Source organism: Thalassophryne amazonica, chromosome 11 (genome assembly GCF_902500255.1).
Source record: "Thalassophryne amazonica chromosome 11, fThaAma1.1, whole genome shotgun sequence".
In the NCBI taxonomy this organism is placed as follows: Eukaryota; Metazoa; Chordata; class Actinopteri; order Batrachoidiformes; family Batrachoididae; genus Thalassophryne; species Thalassophryne amazonica.
Window position 1 is genome coordinate 49,896,435 of NC_047113.1, and position 21,094 is coordinate 49,917,528.

Genomic DNA, 21,094 nt, shown 5'->3' on the forward strand with positions numbered 1-21,094 from the left:
CTGTACACAGAGACACAGTACCAAACACATTCAGTTCAATTTATTTGTACAGCGTGCCCTAAAGGGACTTGACACAAGTAAAGCCTAACCTTGCTCACCCTCCCTGAGCAAGCACATTGGCAACAGTGGTAAGAAAAAGCCTTCATGCGTTTTTTTTCGATTATATGAAGAAACCTCAAGCAGACTAGACTCGGCAGGGTGACCATCTGCTTTAGCTCTGCTACAATAACAAAATAACACAACAAAGGACAACAAAGAATTGTCACACATGCAAAGACATCAATGTTGCAGTTAAGCAAACATATACAGCCAAGTGTTCACAAAGACTCATAGCTCCTCCACTCCCCAAGACCCCGTCCACGCAATGCTTCCACAAGTCCTTAGTGTAGCGGGTCTGCTCTGCGTTATGATTGTGGCTCATCCCGCCTTCTGCCATCGGGACACAAATCCACGATCTCCGGCATGGGAGGTGGATGCTCTGTCCCGACAGCCAAAGGATGCTCTGAACTGAGTGGCCAGAGCATCCTTTGGCTGTTGAGGAGTGAGGCCCATTGACTACCACACGCAGAGCGCCTCCTGCTGGCCTCCGTCACATTAGCATGCTCCAGACCTCCACAGCTCCTGCATAGATCTCGCATGTTCCAGTTCAGCAGGAATCTTAGAGTCAAAGATCGATGACTGATGGATGGACAGAAGGATCTATGAAGCTCCAAAATGCACTGACATCACACAGGATATCCCAGGCATGTCTCACTGGTGGTCTTCATCGGCAGCTTAAGTTCGGACAGACAGCAAAGCAGAAGTCGGTCAATCAGAATGAACAGCTCAGTGTAACACCATTTTACAACAGTGAACTAAGAGAAAATGCAAATATGTTCTGTGTCAAAAGTGTCCAAAGCTTCGCTAACATTCATTTGGATGAAATTACTTTTTCTCCACCAGTAATGGAATATCTGATGTTGAATGGAAAGACAGTGATACAATACAACTAATTCTATGTCAATTATAAAATACATAAAGAGAACAGATGAGGCTTTAATCTAGATTAAAACAATCCATTCCCCATGTTAGCTCAGTGGTTAGCATCCAGATCTCATAACTGTGCCATAAGCCTGCAAACACCAGGACTCTGAAGACTTGGACTTTCAACCTCCTACAAAGATATAAGCTTTTCAAATTAAATTTTTATCATTATGATTGTGAAATTAGTCACTGTATCTATCGTTAACTGCTCAAAAGGAAAAATACATTTCACTGAAATGAGGTACAGCGTTAGCTCTTTGGTTAATGAAGAGTTTAACGTATGTATGTTTACTTTGCACTTTGATCAGATTCCTTTGATTATGAAGTTGCCTTTGGTCTTTCATACTGATCCCTTTGATCTCAGTATAGCTGACAACTTTGGCAGTCGTGCCAAAGGTCAATAGGATCAAAGCAAGACAGCTAAACAAACTGTAACAAAGATATAATCTAACGATATAATCTCATTGATCCAAAGATTAGCTATGGGAATCAAAGATGATTGATTAAGATCAAAGGCCAACAATCAGTATCGAAGCTCATGATTAGGATCAAAGGTCAGCAATAGAACTTGATTTCCGGAGGAACTCTTTGTTTCCACTGAGGGACCATGGCTAATTTTCAAATTAGGACGAACTTTTTTTATTCACTCGTGCAAAAGTTGTGCAAAGAATGTAAGGGTGGATCTTAGAATTGGCACATAGTTTAGTAGCTGTGGTGTTCATGCTTCCAGGAAAAACAGACTTGTTCTTGATTACAAAAAAATAAAAATCCCTAAATGGAAAAGATACATTTCAGCAGTAGTAAAGTGCAGCATGATGGAGGTTTTGTGGTTGATTCTCCATTACTTTCTGAAATGATGCAGAAATATACACTTCTTCAGGTCCATTTGGGTAGTGGGGGCAGAAAACGCATTTTAATTTAAAGCACTCTCTAAAATCAGCAGTTTCCATGATGATGTAGCTGAGCCCACAGTTCAGCTGTTATTTTTATCTTTATGCGAGCATGTCTGTTATGTTCGAGCCCACAGTGACAAAACTGATTTCATGTCATGGAGCTGTGCAACAGTTGCCTTCCTGTTTGCCGAGCTTCGATCAAACCAGACATTTATACTTATTATCTGTCAATCAGTTTTCCTACATTGTAACACAGTATAAATCTGGATTAAAACTCAGATTTAATCAAGACGTATTCAGCTGAGACATCTTTCAAACTGTGCATCTACTATTCTGGTATTACCTCACTCATGTTTATGACCTTTCCACCTGGTTAAAATCAGCAAATATGTGCTAAATCTGCAGCCAGGACTGTGAAGCAGAAGCAGGATCTAGATCCTCATCATGGAAAAACAGTTCAGAATTCAAGGTGATGAGCTCATCATGCATTTGCATACCTGGACAGATGGGAGCAGAGTGTCTTCTGGTTGCTGTAGAGTTTGTAGCTTTACTTTGCACCTATGTCTAATTCAGGTCATAAAGGTGCTGTGCTGACAGTTTGTCCCTGCCCCTCTGATGTGGGTTAGTCGGTTGCCTTCCCTAAACATCACTGCAGTCGTCATCTGTTCTACCACAGAACCGGAACACTGCAGGACGAAACCGAAAAACATCGTTTGGACAGGACTCCCAACGCTACTTGAAGAATTGTGCTAAAATAGAAACCAGACTGCTGCTGCGTTGGTGTGCGAGTTCTTGGCGCGTGTGCACGTGGGCACAGATTCACTTTTCCTGCTTTCAAAAAATGAAACCAGACAAGGGTCTTTCTGTCTGAGTGCAGCTGCTGTCTCCTCGTTTATTGAGTTAGAATTTATTATTCAGCCATTTTTCTGTGTTATGTCGTCCAGAGCAGGAGGGAGAGAGAGAGAGAGAGAGAGGAGAGGAGAGGAGAGGAAAGGAGAGGAGGGCCTAGCAACAGTACAGCAGTGCGTACCCATTGGATAGTTTGAGCTTCCCGAGTGGCACGGCTGTTTTTAGCACAGAGCAACAGCCTGGTGCTCTACTGGTTAAAGTGACGGGAGTAAGACCCGATCTGCTTTGTGCCGAATGCAGCGAACGCGCCTTAAAGGTCACGTTTGAAGCCAGTAGGTCACAGTTTTCAGACAGGACTGAAATTCCTGACAGCCTGAAGGTCAAATCGGCTTTTTGCTTTTAATCACAAGCCATAACAGCAGTACTTTAGCTCGTCTACTCATTCAGGATTATGCCGTGGCTCAGCTGACAGCAGGTGTGTTAGTCAGCTGAGTAGAAGAAGAAACAACAAAACAAAACAAAGAAACACCACGTTCCGTCCCAGTAGAACCATTGTGCAACATCTTTTTCTTGCTCTCCACATGCCCCTCCCCTGTCTGTTCGTTTTATCTGCTAATGGCCCGCCTCCTCGCCATTCCTCCCATATCTACCATCTCCAGCCCGGTCCGAGTCGACTGCTGCCGCTCACCGCCGCTCCTCCATTTGCTCTGTCAAAGCCTGCAGGAGGGGCGGGGGAGCTCACCGCCTCACTTTTTACCTTGTTAACTGAAGTGCTGCTGTCATCTTAAATGATTAGTGAGGCCATCACATCTGCCCACCATCCCACTTTTCAGCACGCAATTGTAATTCAGCGAGCTGCGTGCGTCTCCTTTGGGTGACATCACTGTCATTGTTCTCAACCCCAAATCTGCATCTAATGAGTCAAAAATCTTCACCTTGGCACATTTTTACCCCAGGCCATCAAATAATCATCAGGTATTGCAAAGACATTGCAACCGTCTGTCCGTGCATCTGTCTGTCCATCTGTCTGTCTCGCTGTCTGTGCTGAGCATAAGTCCAGTCCTACTACCGCCAGGGTCTTCATATTCACAGGGAACATTCTTGGGACACAGACCTTGGACAAGTTCAAAGATGGCTACATTACATTGACCTATTTTAAGATGTTAAAACGTCACATTCTGTTTCATTCTGTTCCTTTTTTTTTTTTTTTTTTGAGGGGTGGGGGTGACAGCCAATCAGAGTAGAGCGGCACCATGACATCAGTGGCTGGTCTAGCTAGCTGCAAACTGCGTTTCGTTTGTGTGTAAATATAATCTCTTTGTCATATATTATGTAAATACTAGCAAGAAATAAACACTTCTAAAACTGAACATGCTGTTTTCGTAACCTGATAACACCTCTGGGGTCATTTACAAGACATTTCGCAGATGTCAGTGTGCACGCTAACTTCTGCAAACTCAAAGCTAACTGGTCTTGTCAAAAGCTCATATATGTGCACACACACGCCCTACTGCAGACATCATAAAACATAAATTTTGTTTATGATTGATTGATTGATTGGTAGAGGGGCTTTATTGAACATGTACAAATTGTAAGTAAGACAACAGGATCTTAATAATTAATGCAAATTTATATATATATATATCAATCAATCAATTTTTTTTTATATAGCGCCAAATCACAACAAACAGTTGCCCCAAGGCGCTTTATATTGTAAGGCAAGGCCATACAATAATTATGTAAAACCCCAACGGTCAAAACGACCCCCTGTGAGCAAGCACTTGGCTACAGTGGGAAGGAAAAACTCCCTTTTAACAGGAAGAAACCTCCAGCCGAACCAGGCTCAGGGAGGGGCAGTCTTCTGCTGGGACTGGTTGGGGCTGAGGGAGAGAACCAGGAAAAAGACATGCTGTGGAGGGGAGCAGAGATCGATCACTAATGATTAAATGCAGAGTGGTGCATACAGAGCAAAAAGAGAAAGAAACAGTGCATCATGGGAACCCCCCAGCAGTCTACGTCTATAGCAGCATAACTAAGGGATGGTTCAGGGTCACCTGATCCAGCCCTAACTATAAGCTTTAGCAAAAAGGAAAGTTTTAAGCCTAATCTTAAAAGTAGAGAGGGTGTCTGTCTCCCTGATCTGAATTGGGAGCTGGTTCCACAGGAGAGGAGCCTATATATATATATATATATATATATATATATATATATATATATATATATATATGCTTTGCAATGGGATACCAATTAAATGACTGCAAATTATAAAGAAGCTAATGTTCATATGACCAAGGGTATTTTAGAATTGTGTTATATTTTAATAATGCCGTCGATTAATGCACGCAGTTATTTTTGTTCTATCTGCAAATAAATTTATGTTTCCACAGGGGAAGAATAAACCAACTAGAACAGCACTCACAGGCACAACAGGCCTGTGAGTGCACATCCACAATAACCCCGATCATAACCCAAACACTCACTGTTGATTTTGTTTTGTAAATCCTCGATCCAGATCTGCACCAAAGTTAGTTCTTCGTTTCATGCTCCACTGCTTTATAAAGTTTCATGAAAATAGGTCCATATAAATAATCGTAGTGACAAAGCAATAAACAAACAAACATGGGTGAATCCAAAAACATGTCAAAATAAGGCTCAGGTTGAAAAATTGTTGCCTGTACTAAAGTGTGCTCATCAGGTTGTCAGCTTGTAGTTGCTGATGTCACTCTGAAGTTATTTTTTTCTGCCGTGAGGTTACAGTGTGAAGGATTTAGGTACGTTTAATAGTAGAAATGGAATATAGCTTTCATAACCACCTGCTAATGAGTGGATAATCGATGTGTTCTCATGAGCTTAGAATGAGTCATTCATGTTGATACAGTTGTCCAAAAGGGACGTACTTATGCTTACTTTTGCATTTTACAGCATTCCTGGTAGACTGAGGAAAAATAAGAGGAATCAGTGGTTGCTGACTGATATACAGTCTACTAGTGCCTCTTGCAGGCTGACAAAATTGAGAAACCCTTATTTTTGTGAAATGGGTGGGGGGGCATACATATTGCTTATCACTTGAGAAGGCGAGGGAGCAAGTCCCACCACCAAAGAAGCAAAAACATCAAGGGAAACAATATCATGATTGGTGACGGAAATAATGCAGCCTGTAACCTCACCACGACATGACACTAAGTCCTACACACTGTAGCTTTAATATAATTCATCCCATTCTCAAGGCATCAAATCATGATTATTTGTTGAACACCTTGGTTGTTACCATAGTGATGTTAAAGGTATCCTTCTATGTTGTTGTGCAAATTGTGGGGGATGAGGTTGTCTTTGTTGGAAGAAATAGTTGTCTTACTTTTGTGAAAGTGATGAAAATGATTCCTATTCTGGATGGTAAGATAACGATTAACCACAGCCACAAGAAGTAGAACAGAAAAAACATATCTGGTAAACCTTGAGCATAAACTTACAAAGACCCAGAAGAGACCTATTACATGAGCTGTGAAGGACATCAGCTGCAGCAGCGCTGCGACCGTGTGGTGCTCTTCTCTGAGCATGATACATCATGCAGGCGGCTCATTGCTGAGGACTCCAGAAACTGGACCAGCTCAAGGACATGTCCAGGTATCACCTTGCTGCAGCAGACAGATGGTCATTTGTGGGAGATAAGGATGAAGCATTGCTCTGATTGGATGGTTGCCAGCCAGAACTTAGTGTTTCCATTGTGTGGCAGATGCAGCAACGTGCAGCGTCAGGGCATAGTCCCAAACCTGATATGACCTGACTGTGTTAAAATGAACACTTCAAATCCAAATTTTTCATTCACTCTGCTTGTTCCAAACAGAATCTGTAACTTAATGCTTCCAGTTTTGCGTTCCACCTTCAAATTAATACCCGGAACCGCTTAAAACCAAATGAAACACTGGTTAATGATGTTCATGTAAGGCTGTATTTTTATGGATGTTATACGAATGTCTATTGATATACACACACACACACACACACACACTATATTTTAGACTATAGATTACTGCTAATGCCGCAGTTAACAAGCTAAGATATAGTAGGCATACCATTTAGCCTAACTGGTGCTAGCTAACTATTTCCAACAATATTTCTCTTTTCATGTTAGCCTGTCCAAACATTGATGAAGTTATTGTCTGAGACCACCATTTATAAGATGTATTATACAAATAGTGACTGGTTTGGAGGGCAGCATAATGGAATGTCACCCCGAGGGATCATTGTTGCCCGCGTCCGGGGTGACATTCCATTATGCTGCCCTATAAACCAGTCACCATTTGTTTTATTGTACATCTGTGTAGTTAATAAATTTATCTTTACAATTGTGTGAAAAATTTGCTTTTTATTTTTGGTTATTTTTACTAGAAACAAATAATTAATTTGTCTGCGACGCAACACCCCTGTGCATGCGCGAAACGTTGCCCCGTTATGACAGAATCGGTCCGCAATCACTCATAATGTTGCCCAAAATGGTGCAGAATCAGTCAATAATGTGGCTATTGTTAACTTTGGATAATTTATTGTGAAAAGTATTGCAATTATTACACGTGAATCAGCCAATCAGAACAAAGGATTTCAGTCAGATGTATAATAAAAGAAATTGTTATATGGCTGCAACGTTACGCGCACTCTGATTTTCTTATTACTGGTCTGATAGTTTCCGTCTGTACAGGGATATCTGACCTCTATGTTTTCGCACGGACCTCTAATGCTCGGTCTGTACTGACAACATGTCTGATATTTCCCTGTACAAACCTTTCCTGCCACTGAAAAACATCCCCACGGCATGATGCTGCCCATGCTTCACTGTAGGGATGGTGCCCGGTTTCCTCCAAACATGACACCTGGTATTTACATCTCATGATCTGAGAGTCCTTCAGGTAACTTTTGGCAAACTCCAGGTGGGCTGCCATGTGTCTTTTACTAAGGAGTGGCTTCCGTCTGGCCACTCTACCATATAAGACCTGATTGGTGGATTGCTGAAGAGATGGTTGTCCTTCTAGAAAGTTCTCCTCTCGCCACAGAGGAATGCTGTAGCGCTGACAGAGTGATCATCAGGTTCTTGGTCACCTCCCTGACGAAGGCCCTTCTCTCTCAATCACTCAGTTTAAACAGACACCTAGGAAGAGTCCTGGTGGATCCGAACTTCTTACACATTATGGAGGACACTGTGCTCATTGGAACCTTCAGAACAGCAGAAATGTTTCTGTACCCTTCCCCAGATTTGTGCTTCGAGACAATCCTGTCTTGAAGGTGTACAGACAATTCCTTTGACTTCATGCTTGGTTTGTGCTCTGACATACACTGTCAACTGTGGGACCTTATATGTAGACAGGAATGTGCCTTTCCAAATCAGTCCAGTCAACTGAATTTTACTACACATTTTACTTTTATCGCCTGCCGCTCATCTGTCCTGGGTGGTAAAGATGGCACAGAGGATTGTAGGGTCTGAGCTCCCGGACATAGACTCTGTGTATGTTGAGCGCTTGCAGAGGAAAGTATGGGCCATCTGCAAGCATAACAGCCACCCAATAACAGCCATTCCCTATTTGTTCCTCTGCCGTTGGGGATGAGGTCCCACCCTATTAGGATACAGACGAATAGACTAAGGAACAGCTTTTTTCCCAGAGCTGTAGCCTCCATCACCCCCCCACCCACCCACCCACACACACACACACACACAAACACAGACATTCAGTAACGGATATCAACATGTGCAATAAATAATATAGTCTGGTTACATATCTAAAACAGTACTACTTCACTAAGCATTAAGCACCTTAATAATTATTAAGCACCTTTTTTTGGTATTTTAAGAAGACATTGCCATCCTGTTAAGCTGTTTGTTGTTTTTTTTAAAGCTGCTGTTGTGTTGGGGTCTTTTTTCTTCTCTCCTCTTCTTCTTCTTCTTCTTTGGGCTTCATGCAAAGGCTGTGAATACTTACGTACATGTGACTTCTTAGTTTTTTGTTTTTAATAAATTTGAAAAAATCTAAAAAAAACTTTTCACTTTGTCATTATGGGGTATTGTGTGTAGAATTTTGAGGAAACAAATGAATTTCAACCATTTTGGAATAAGGCTGTAATATAAAATGTGGAAAACGTCAAGCACTACTACTGAATACTTTCTAGATGCACTGTCCAGTGTTGCATGGAAGTCTGGGACATTACTGCTGGAGGGAGGGGGTTGAGACTCTCAATTTACCAGTCAGTTTACGCTTCTGTTCTCACCTATGGTCATGATACAAGCAGCGGAAATGAGATTCCTCCATTGGGTGTCTGGCCTGACCCTCCTGGACAGGTTGAGAAACTGGACTATCCAGGAGGGACTCAAAGGGACTGCTTTTTTATATCGAAAGGAGCCAGCTGAAGTGGTTAAGGCATCCAGTGAGGAAAGCCCCTGGTTATCTCCCTAAGGAGGTCTTCCAGGCACGTCCAATTGGGAGGAGGCCCCGGGGAAGACCCAGAACATGCTCGAGGGATTCCAACTGACTTTGGAATGCCTCAGGATCCCCCAGGAAAAGTTACAGAACTTGGCTGAGGATAGGGAAGTGTGGGATGAGCTGCATGGTCTGCCACTGTGAGCGGCAGAAAATGAATGAAGGAATTATTTTATTTATGTTCCTTGTGATATATCAGTCATTTCTTGCTTTGTTTTTTGTTCCTTGAACCTTTTCACAGCCTTGGTTAAAATACTGATGTGCAATGGCACCTTACCCATCGGAAAACTTACATCAAGCACGACTGACTGCTTGATGACAAATGGAACGCGCCTTGCATAGTTTCTTCCTGTAGTGAGGAGTCGGCCCAAATGATTAATTTCATTTGATTCATCATGATGCATTTTACCTGATCTTGACTTGAAGTTTGGAGATGGTGTGCTGCACATTTCTCTTTCCACTAAAGAGCCAACAGCATGCTACTGTGCAGAGATTATCTTTTTTGTGTTGTTTATATCATGTTACTAAAAGCCTCTAATTCCGATCATTGTGCAGCTACACCATGTGCTCCAGAAAACAAACTCCACACATTCAGACAGCGCATTAGTCCAGCATTTAGTTTTGTTGTGCACCCTGTGCATAAAGTAGATCATTAGCAAGGAATTTGTTTCCCTCTGAGTTTGATGAGGCTTTCTGGTCTTGTGGGACTCACTCCTCATTACAGACTGCAGGTTCATCATAAGCATTCCAGTAGTTTTTCTTTTCTTTTCTGTTGCATTAGTGTTGTGTGATCATTCCGCATGAGTTGGGACTGTTGGGTGCAAGGTAATGTGGTGATGAAGCATTATGGTGGTGTATAGCAAGGTAACAGCACTTCTCCAGCAGCAGACAGCTATGTCAGAGGTTAATGGAGACTGCGGCTCCTGCTCTGAGTGTGCGCTGACTTGCAGTGATCCTGCAGCACCATCTCCGCCTCACACTCCCACCCCGGCAGGAAGAAGGATGCTGCTTCGTGGGATGAATACATTTCTTTTAGATTAATGGCTAAAATCAAATTATGTGGTCATGAAGAATCTAAAATAGGAAAACGTAGCTTGGAAACAAATGACATCTTCCCAAAATGCTTTGAGGCAGGTATTGCCGATGTGAAGTAAAACCAAGCACAGACTTTGTGGCTCACGAAAACCTTCAAAACTGAAATGTTCAACCTGCACAACCAACATTTTTGTAGATGTGGAGAACAAACTGCAAGGTTTCTTACCTCGAGGAGAAAAATGTGTATGATATGTTTAAACAAAGGGCCCTATCTTCTGCTGGGTAGAAAATAGTGTAAACTAGTATAATATGAACCCACAATAAAAGCAAATACATTTGAAGGGATTAATTACTAAGAGGTTTATCACCAGTGAGCGGGAGAAGGTGTACATTTTGAAGCAGATGAGTAAAAACACAGAACGAAGCATGGGCCGTAGGAAGGAGATTAACTGACAAACAAGCAGGAAAAACAGGACGTAAATAGTGTTGATAGTCAAGCTAAGAGCAGGTGTGAAACATAACTGGATGAAGAGCAGGTGTGTCACAAAAGAGACAGACAGGAAATAGTGCAACCCCACCCATGGACACCAGAGGGAGACAGTTCAAAACAGTAACACTGCAAGTGAAAATTAACAGAACTAAACCATAAACAACTTGAGCACTGCTCAAGTTGACCTCCAATTTCATGTTGGTGGAGTAAACTTCCAACACCACTCACTCATTCACACGCTCATCTTCAGCCGCTTACTCCAACCAAGGGTCGCTTTCACAATCAGACAAACAAGGAAACAGGTGAAAACAATCTCTGCCTAACTTCGTAGGAGGAGGTAAATATAATGTGTGTGCGCTTATGAGGCTTAAAATAAGGTGTGGACAGGTGCAGTTCTTCTGGATTGTTGTCCTTTTAGATTTGGACAACTTTATTGATCCCTAAAAGGGCAATTCATTTCACACTCAATTACCTCAGACAAATATACAGCAATTAATCCACAATTATTACTAGTTGAACGTAATAATGGCCCACATCAGAATTAAAACATCCGCACACATACATTTGATTGTTTATGTACGCTAAACGTGAGAAAATGTAAAGCAGTTGCTCCGTGGATTTAAAAAAAAAACTTAGTCTGTAGTATAGCATGGAGTTTTTCTGCTATTTATAAAGTTTGATGCGCAGATACACTTTACACTGGTGGGGGGGGATTCCGCTTTAAACCCCTTGCCCTCTCAAAACTAATAATTCTGGTGTGTACCATATTTTTACGCTGGTTTTCTTCATAGCGCGTGGTACCAACACAGGTGGCAACAGGATGGTCCGTCTGCTCCCTTGCCAGAAATATTCTCACTACAGTCACCCACTGAATCCACCATCCAGATAACAGTGCACTAGTTTCAAGTGCACGCCGCTCTGAATGGGAATGACGAATGCTAATGTAATTGGTTTAATTTGTGTTAACCTGAAAACACACCCATTTTTAATTCAGTGACTAAATGGCACCCTGCATGCACTCCAGATTACATGCAGTATAAATAGCAATTTGGAGGTGGGCAAATGCACTTGCGGTATGGACTTTACATTGTGGATCTGTGTCAAGATAGGGCCCACAGTGCTGCAGTCATACAACCCCAGTACCAATGAAGTTGGGACGTTGTGTAAATAAAACAGAATACAATGATTTGCAAATCCTCTTCAACATATATTCAATTGAATACACCAGAAAGACAAGATGTTTAATGTTCAAACTGATAAACTTTATTGTTTTGTGCAAATATTTGCTCATTTTGAAATGGATGCCTGTAACACGTTTCAAAAAAGCTGGGACAGGGCAACAAAAGACTGGTAAAGTTGATGAATGCTCAAAGAACACCTAATTGGAAACAGGTGAGTGTCATGATTGGGTATAAAAGGAGCATCCCCAAAAGGCTCAGCCGTTCACAAGCAAAGATGGGGCGAGGATCATCACTTTGTGTACAATTGTGTGAAAAAATAGTCCAACAGTTTAAGAATAATGTTTCTCAACTTTCAATTGCAAGGAATTTAGGGATTCCATCATCTACAGTCCATAATATAATCAGAAGATTCAGAGGATCTGGAGAACTTTCTACACGTAAGTGGCAAGGCCGAAAACCAACATTGGATGCCCATGAACTTCGATCCCTCAGGCGGCACTGCATTAAAAACCGACATCACTGTGTAATGGATCTTATTGCGTGGGCTCAGGAACACTTCAGAAAACCATTGTCATTTAACACAGTTCATCGCTACATCTACAAGTGCAAGTTAAAACTCGACCATGCAAAGCAAAAGCCATACATCAACAACATCCAGAAACGCTGCCGCCTTCTCTGGGCCCGAGCTCATTTGAAATGGACAAAGTGGAAAAGTGTGCTGTGGTCTGATGAGTCCACATTTCAAATTGTTTTTGGAAATCATGGACGTCGTGTTCTCTGGACAAAAGAGGAAAAAGACCATCCAGATTGTTACCAGCACAAAGTTCAAAAGCCAATATCTGTGATGGTATGGGGGTGTGTTAGTGTCCATGGCATGGGCAACTTACACATCTGTGATGGCACCATCAATGCTGAAAGGTACATCCAGGTTTTGGACCAACACATGCTGCCATCCAGGCAACATCTTTTTCAGGGACGTCACTGCTTATTTCAGCAAGACAATGCCAAGCCACATTCTGCACGTGTTACAACAGTGTGGTTTTGTAGTAAAAGAGTGCAGGTACTAGACTGGTCTGCCTGCAGTCCAGACCTGTCGCTCACTGAAAATGTGTGGTGCATTATGAAGCACAAAATACGACAACGGAGACCCCGGACTGTTGAACAACTGAAGTCGTACAACAAGCAAGAATGGGAAAGAATTCCACCTACAAAGCTTCAACAATTGGTGTCCTCAGTTCCCAAACGCTTATTGAGTGTTGTTAGAAGGAAAGGTGATGTAACACAGTGGTAAACAAACCACTGTCCCAGCTTTTTTGAAATGTGTTGCAGGCATCCATTTCAAAATGAGCAAATATTTGCACAAAAACAATAAAGTTTATCAGTTTGAACATTAAATAGCTTGTCTTTGTGGTGTATTTTATTGAATATACGTTGAAGAGGATTTGCAAATCATTGTATTGTTTTTATTTACATTTTACATAACGTCCCAACACCTACATTTTGAAATCATTATGGTGAGTTCATATTTTGTGCCGCCATTCAAGGGCATTTAATAGATTTCATGAAACTGCATTTCTTGCTACTATAATTTATCATATAATTTTCTGTCTGAGCACATTTGACCCTGTCAGATCTCCAGTGCAGAGGAGGTCCTGGTTAGTATTTGGTTTGCAGGCTGTTTGGGAACATCAGGAAGAATGGGCATGTTTCTCCCATTAAAAGAGCATCTGGTGTAAAACTTGTGCCAAATCCCAGTGTATATCCACTGCACTGTGGTAACCAGAGACAACCAGAAGCAAAAATAAATAATAATTGGGCAGAAGCTTATCATTTGTTATATTTTTGTTCAATTCAATTCAATTTATTTTCATTTATATAGCGCCAAATCACAACAGGGTTGCCTCAAGCAGCTTCACACAAGTAAGGTCTAACCTTACTAACCCCCAGAGCAACAGTGGCAAGGAAAAACTCCCTCTGAGGAAGAAACCTCAAGCAGACCAGAGTCAAAGGGGTGACCCTCTGCTTGGGCCATGCTACAGACATAAATTACAGAACAATTCACAAAACGAATATATAGGAAATGCAGTTGGTGCACAGGACAGGAGGGTCGCCAGCACAAATACAACTCCCATCTCTGGATGGAGCTGCACCTTAAACAGAGAAAAAGAATCAGGCATCAGAAAGACAAGAAATACAGTATAATTTGCCAGCATTAAACAACAAGAAAAACAGGAAATACTAAGGTGATCGCTGGCTACTAGCCCTAAGCTTCACTAAAAGACCCAGAATTTAGGTAAAGTTGAGACCGCGGCTCGCTCCGTTTCCCAATAAAATGAATTAAGAGTAAAAAGCGGAAAACAAAACTATACCAGTATGCTAGCCATAATGAAAGGGAAAATAAGTGCGTCTTAAGTCTGGACTTGCAAGTCTCCACAGAATCTGACTGTTTTATTGACGCAGGGAGATCGGCCAATAGTTTTTCAATATGCTAGGGTCAAGATTAGGTTTCTTAAGTAATGGTTTAATCACTGCAGATTTGAAACATTTAGGAACAGATCCAGAAGTTAAAGAAAGATGAATCATTTCCAGCACAGTCAGCACAAGAGTGGACCACAGGTCCTTAAACAGTTTTGTTGGTATAGGATCAAATAAACAGGTTGTGCTTTTTGTTGACGTTACGAGTTTCGTCAGCATGCCTAGTGAGATACTATCAAATTCTGTAAATCTAGGTAATACCTCAGTAGTGGCGCCCACATCAATAGCAGGGTGTAGTGGCTGGGTTAAGGCATGCTGGGATATGTTTAACATAATGTCTTCTATTTTCTTCTCAAAGTAATCCAGGAAATCTTGTGCTGTAAAAGGAGAGCGAACTACACGTGGTTATCCATGAATGTGTTGCCACAGTGTCGAACAAGAACTTTGAGTTATGCTTGTTTTGTTGATCAAATCAGAGTAATGGGTCCACTTTGTAGCCAATAATGCATGCTTATAGTCTAAAATAGCATCATGCCACGCAAGGTGGAATACTTCTAATTTTGAACGATGCCATTTCCGTTCTTGTAGACCTCTTGCCTTATGCTTGAGGTCACGCAGGTAATTATTGAACCAAGATATATTTTTTATTGATTAAATTAAATTTTGGAACCAAACAGTTTATTGAAAGACCTTAAAATGTGTTATGTTTTAACACATGGCCTCATTATCTATGGGTTCATTTTGGCTGCAAACTTTGATATCATATTTTAAGACACAGTGACCTGTACTAGCTTGTTGTGAAAGCGTGCAGTGTGACCGTTTTAAACAGCTGCCTTTTTCTTTTTTTTTTGGCAACACTCATAGAAACTGTTGGCTGCCACTTCTAAAAGCTGCACGTGTTGTTTTGCATGTAGAACAAAGACAAATGTTGTGACTATACACGTAAGCTCATCAACGTCTGATCTGACAGCATACCTCTCCAATATGTCATCTGTGTGTCTGAGAGTGATGTCAGTTCGCATTAATAAATGATGGTTATTGGGTCATTTTTAACACACTCAAACACAGGTGTTACTATGCTCCTTTGTAAAAATAAAGAGAGCGCAATCACAGAGCAATCAGAGGTTTCTGATGTCTGCCAATCCGGATCCGGATCACCTCCAAAATTCAGTGGAGTCTTCCATGCCCTATTATCTATCTGTGGTGCAAATTTGGTGATAATTCATGTCGTTTTGACATAATCCTTCAAAGCGAATATAAAGTGACATCTTGATCCAGAATCCGGATTCAGAACTGGATCTCCTCCAAAATTTAATGGACTCTTCCATGCCCTAATATCTATCTGTGGTGAAAATTTCGGCAAAATCCGTGCAGAAGTTTTGACGTAATCCTGCTAACAGTAATCCTTCAAAGCCTATATAATGTGAAACTCGATCCCGAATCCAGATCCGGATCACCTCCAAATGTAATGGAGTCTTCCATGGCCTACTATGTATCCGTGGTGAAAATTTTGTAAAACTCTGTTCAGTAGTTTTGACGTAATCCTGCTAAGAGACAGATAGCACAAATAAATAAACGCTTATGATTTTATTACGTCCTTGGCAGACGAAATAAAAAATTAACAAACATTTGAATGACCAGATGTGGGGTCACAAACCCCACGTAACAAATATTCCACCTGCTTAAAGGGACACACTTTCATAAGTTTTCGCGTCACAGCACCCACAAATCCAACTTTTCCATCCTGTGACATTTCGTTTTCGTTTGATTAATAGTGCACAAAAACATTACCTATTTGAATCAATAATTAGGATGTTTTTGTTTGTTTGTTTTTACCTCATCTAACCTTATTTCGGTTCTCTGAACCAAACATGATCAGTACACGTGTTGCACTTTCCAGCAGCACAAAATAAATATTTCAGGGTATTTGTTGGCTGACTGATAACGTGCAGATAGTGAGACAGAAGCTGAGAGTCCAGCATGTGTCTTCACTCTCCTGCTTTATCTTTTTTTCGTGTTTATTTGACTTTTACGCTGTGAAAAAAAATCTCAAACCTATCTGTTATATTCCACCTGCTATTTCACATTGCTGTGACAAATATTAATGACATGAAATTAAACTTTTGGTATTACTGAAATACAAGGGGTCATGTTCAAGCCTCAAAGCAGGAAGTTCTGGTCATCTGGTCAGGAAAAACCATGAACTGGAGCGAATACAAAACTTGGTGTCCCTAAATAAACTGAGCCCAAAATCTGTTCTCCAGCCACAGTGGTTGCTGAGATACAGCAATGGGCATTGATGGATGCTTTCTGGGGGATAAAAAATCTTTAATTGCACCAAATAGAAACTTGGGAGTCTGAGCAAGTAGCCTTGATTGTTTCTTAGCTGCAGGAAAGTGATTCGCTGGGGCTAAAGATCAAAAGCTTTCCATGAATTTTCATTAAAATGTTCAGTTGGATCAAATAGAAACTTAGAGTTGCTGAGTAAATTAGACCTTCTCTGTAGTCTCAGTGGTTACTGGCATCTTAGAAGTAGCTGAAATGTGGTGTTTTTGGCCGTTACCATGGTAATGCTTTGACAAAATTTCCTATCAGGTCCTATATCAACATACATCTTCCAAATAAGTTGACAGAAAAATGGAGACTTTATGAGCGGTGTGTATACACTAGGGCTGAAACGATTAGTCGAGTAACTCGAATAATTCGATTACAAAAAATGTCCGAGGTAAATTCTGTGCCGAAGCTTCGTTTAACGTTGTAGTACATATGCCAGGCCTGTGTGTGGTGCTGCAACGTCTGCAGGAAAAAAAAAACCCAGAAGAAGACTGGAGCATAACAGCTAATCAAAATAGCAATGATAACTACTGCTTTCCAACGTGACACAGAGTAAAATAAAGCCTTTTAAGAGAAAGATAGTCCACGCTGTTCATCTGAAATAGACTTACTGTGCATTTAAAGTGAAGCAGTGTGTTTGTCTATTTTTAAAAAACACACGGTCTGCTCTACGTGTGGAGGGACTATTGACCGGGCGGCCGGCTGCTGTCTCTCTGCTCAGTGTGAGGAGCTCTCAGACCGGGCGAGGCACAGCTCTGTCCCCGGCTACATTGACAAACAGCAGAAGTCCATTCTTTCTTCTGTGTTTCCCTCAGACTCACACTGAGTGTTTGACTTTTTAAGTTTTGCTTTTTTGGGCAACACACAACACAAACATGGTAACTTAAATAAAATAATAATAAAACTGACTGCGAGGCTGCATGTTGAACCTCCAGCTGAAATGCAACTGTTGAATTGCAGAGAAAGAGGGATAAAAAAAAAATCACACAGGGACCCAGTCCATCAACCTTTATGAAACAAACAAAAAAAAAAACCCTTACATTTCACAAGTTGGAGAAAACAAAACAGAAAGCCACATAACATTACCATTTCGGCAAAATGCCAACACTTTGGTGCAGTGTTGTTTAAAAATGCAGAAGTACTTTTTAGCCGATTACTCGAATAATCGCCAGAATAATCGATAGAATACTCGATTACTAAAATAATCAATAGCTGCAGCCCTAGTATACACATGTGGACAAAATTCTTGGTATCACTGTATTTTATCTACACATTTTAATATATAGTCAGAAATAAATGCTAGCAAAGCAGTTTTGTTTAATCAAAATATTTTTTTAAATGTCCAAAGTTATTTGTCAACAAGAACAAAACAAAATGCTTTCATGAAGAGAAATAAAAAAATCCTGACATAAAATGTAGGCTGGACACAATTTTCGGCACCCTTTGATGAATTGACAGTAAATCGTCACTTTTACAGCCAGTTTTCTTTAGACAAGTCGGGGGATGGATACATGAACATTTCCAAGTCACTGAATATGTCTTAGACTTCATTTGCATCAATTATGAAGAAATACAAACAATATGGTATTCTATGATAAATCTGTCTGGAGGAGGCAGTTCTTAAAAACTAAGGGACAGTGCAAGAAGGAGACGAGTGAGGAACGCCACCAAGACACCCAGACAACCCTGAAGAAGTTATAGGCTTTTGTAGCTGTGATTGGAGAAATTGCGCATAGTACAAGTTTTGAATTTTGCATCACCAGTTATACAGTGTCATGCAGTGACACAGAGAAAGATTTTCTTTAAAAGATGATGTGAAATATCAGCTACAGTTTGCCAGAAGATACACATCAGAGTTGTCTGGGTGTCTTGGTGGCTTTCCTCACTAGTCTCCTTCTTGCACTGTCCCTAATAACCCCATCACACATAGCCGGAATCACACAGAGTGCCGTCGGAGTTATGAATCGGCGCACATCTGAAAAGTGTCGGATTTCAGTTCCAAAACGTTCTGACAGCCATCTGTGGAAGTCGACTCAGTTGGTCAAAATCGGCTGGCGGCCCCGAGTGTGACGCACGTGTTCATAAAGACCCCGTCACTCATTGCAAGAATGTGGAGGAACTATTCCAATGTGGCAAATATTTCCATAATCTGACGCAGTCGGGAGGAAAAGAGGCGTGGCCAGCCATGGTCCAAACGCATCCGGACTGCCTCATCCACGCCTGCAGGATGCAGCCCAAACATATTTCAGACAACAGTCAGATGACACAGACTGCTGTCAGACGGCACAGACATTGGAGCTGTCACTCACCCACTCACTCACCCACGCAATCAAATCTCTGCTCGTCCTCATATTCCCAGAGCTAAACTGACCTCTCATCAGTGTGTGTCTCACATGACGGAGTGTGTGCGTGTACGTGTGTAGAACAGGTGATCCGAGTGGTGAGTGTGTGTCCACTCAGCAACGAGCGTGTATTCACAATGTCTGAAGGAGCCGCTGCGCACATGGGGCACACGTCCATCCAGAGCGCACAAAAAGGCTGACAGGTGTCACACTGATCATCTGCTGTTAGTCTGGTGAAAAATCCCTTTAGGTGTTTGATCAGTATACACTTACATTGCTAGATTTTATTTGTCCGGCTGGACTCCATAACTGCTGATGAACTGTGCTGTCAATGTGCCAACTTCCCACATGTGCGCAACTTTCAGATGTAGCCACTGGACCTTCTCTTTTCTCTTTTTTTAAACTCTTTTTTGTGGCCATTTCACTTGATACGCATCTTAACACAACTGTAGTTGGATTATAGTTGCGGGACAACACTTCACATGGGATTTATTTAAACCAGAGGTGGATTATGCTTTTGTCATGTGATCGACGTTGCCAGCACACAGTGCAGACGGGTGAAAGGGATTTGACCAGCTCTCTGCGCTGCACTGTGGAACGTGAGGTACCGAAGGTGAGTTACATGTTTATTTATGTCATGTGCTGGACAAACATTTCCACATCATACCTGCTACAGACTTAGGAGGTGTACGTGTAATAATACGTGCATTACAGCGGTGACATCCCATTCAGCTGCATTCCGCCCCGTGCCTCTGATGCGCGCACAGTGCTACATACATGTTATTACATAACATTTCCTTAATCCTCTCTGGCTGGGGTCCAGTGGAGGTGGACAAACGTGGCACAACATGTCGGCAGGCTTTGCTGTGACCAATTTGATCTCAACTCTCAATCAACCTCGAGCAGATCTTTTCAAATGCTGTTTTGATGCCGTCAGAATATGTAAATTGTGGTCAGATGGTCGTCAGATTACACATGGGTCGTTGTCTGACAGTCAATCAATCAATCAATTTTATTTATATAGCGCCAAATCACAACAAACAGTTGCCCCAAGGCACTTTATATTGTAAGGCAAGGCCATACAATAATTACGTAAAAACCCCAACGGTCAAAACGACCCCCTGTGAGCAAGCACTTGGCGACAGTGGGAAGGAAAAACTCCCTTTTAACAGGAAGAAACCTCCAGCAGAACCAGGCTCAGGGAGGGGCAGTCTTCTGCTGGGACTGGTTGGGGCTGAGTGAGAGAACCAGGAAAAAGACATGCTGTGGAGGGGAGCAAAGATCAATCACTAATGATTAAATGCAGAGTGGTGCATACAGAGCAAAAAGAGAAAGAAAGAAAGAAACACTCATTGCATCATGGGAACCCCCCAGCAGTCTAAGTCTATAGCAGCATAACTAAGGGATGGTTCAGGGTCACCTGATCCAGCCCTAACTATAATCTTTAGCAAAAAGGAAAGTTTTAAGCCTAATCTTAAAAGTAGAGAGGGTGTCTGTCTCCCTGATCTGAATTGGGAGCTGGTTCCACAGGAGAGGAGCCTGAAAGCTGAAGGCTCTGCCTCCCATTCTACTCTTACAAACCCTAGGAACTACAAGTAAGCCTGCAGTCTGAGAGCGAAGCGCTCTATTGGGGTGATATGGTACTATGAGGTCCCTAAGATAAGATGGGACCTGATTATTCAAAACCTTATAAGTAAGAAGAAGAATTTTAAATTCTATTCTAGAATTAGCAGGAAGCCAATGAAGAGAGGCCAATATGGGTGAGATATGCTCTCTCCTTCTAGTCCCCGTTAGTACTCTAGCTGCAGCATTTTGAATTAACTGAAGGCTTTTCAGGGAACTTTTAGGACAACATGATAATAATGATTACAATAGTCCAGCCTAGAGGAAATAAATGCATGAATTAGTTTTTCAGCATCACTCTGAGACAAGACCTTTCTAATTTTAGAGATATTGCGTAAATGCAAAAAAGCAGTCCTACATATTTGTTTAATATGCGCTTTGAATG

The 21,094-nt window shown here is 41.6% G+C and overlaps 1 protein-coding gene and 1 long non-coding RNA gene across 5 annotated transcripts in view; one reads left to right on the forward strand and one right to left on the reverse strand.

The window, feature by feature from the left end:
- mbnl3 (muscleblind-like splicing regulator 3) overlaps positions 1–21,094 on the forward strand; it is a 75,128-nt gene that overhangs the window by 23,986 nt on the left and 30,048 nt on the right. The gene's annotated exons all lie outside the window — the stretch shown is intronic.
- LOC117520264 lies at positions 26–3,155 on the reverse strand. The gene is made up of 2 exons (XR_004563587.1): positions 2,414–3,155; positions 26–773 (listed from the first exon to the last, which is right to left on the reverse strand). It is a non-coding gene; the product is annotated as an uncharacterized LOC117520264 (long non-coding RNA).